The sequence below is a fragment of the Myotis lucifugus genome, unplaced genomic scaffold (genome assembly GCF_000147115.1).
Source record: "Myotis lucifugus unplaced genomic scaffold, Myoluc2.0 scaffold_138, whole genome shotgun sequence".
In the NCBI taxonomy this organism is placed as follows: domain Eukaryota; kingdom Metazoa; phylum Chordata; class Mammalia; order Chiroptera; family Vespertilionidae; genus Myotis; species Myotis lucifugus.
The window spans coordinates 1681154-1681989 of NW_005871186.1; positions in this window are offsets into that span (position 1 = coordinate 1681154).

Here is an 836-nt window from a genome sequence, read left to right on the forward strand (position 1 = left end):
CCTGGGTGGGCACAATCAGGGGTTGGGCACCTGGCTCATTGTGCCCGCACACTGTCAGCTCATCAGTGTCCTGCCCCACCCCTGCCCCCTGCTCTCTATGTCCACTGGACCCCGTGGGAAGACAGTGTCCCAGGAAATGTACTGGCCTCTCAGATGCTGCTGAGGCCCCTGAGGCCATGTCTGCGGAGGGGCCACTCCCAGGGCCACTTTGTGGGAACTTCTGCCTCCACTGCCACCATCTGTCTCGGTTGTTAAATATTTGACAGTCACTCCTGCTCCGGGCTTTAGGTCTGTCACTGTTAAGAAACGTTCAAATCTGTAGGGAATGTTTGTGAGTTTACTTGAGCCACACTGACAGCACTTGCCCGGAGCAAAACCTCAAAAGATTGAGAAACTGCTCCACAGAATGACAGTTTTATTGATTTATTTTTTAAATAAATTTTATTCTTTTTTAACAGAGACGAGTGACGAGAGACATGAGAGTTAGAAACATCGATGAGAGAGAAACATCGATCAGCTGCCTCCTGCACATCTCCTACTGGGGATGTGCCCGCAACCCAGGTACATGCCCTTGACCGGAATCGAACCCGGGACCTTTCAGTCCGCAGGCCCACGCTCTATCCACTGAGCCAAACCGGTTTCGGCCAGAATGGCAGTTTTAAACCTTATTGTATACATTACAATCCAAAGAGAATTCATGCCCGGCTGGCGTGGCTCAGTGGTTGAGCATCGACCTATGAACCAGAAGGTCACGGTTCGATTCCTGGTTAGGGCACACGCCCAGGTTGCAGGCTCGACCCCTAGGGTGGGGCATGCCAATCAATGATTCTGTCTTA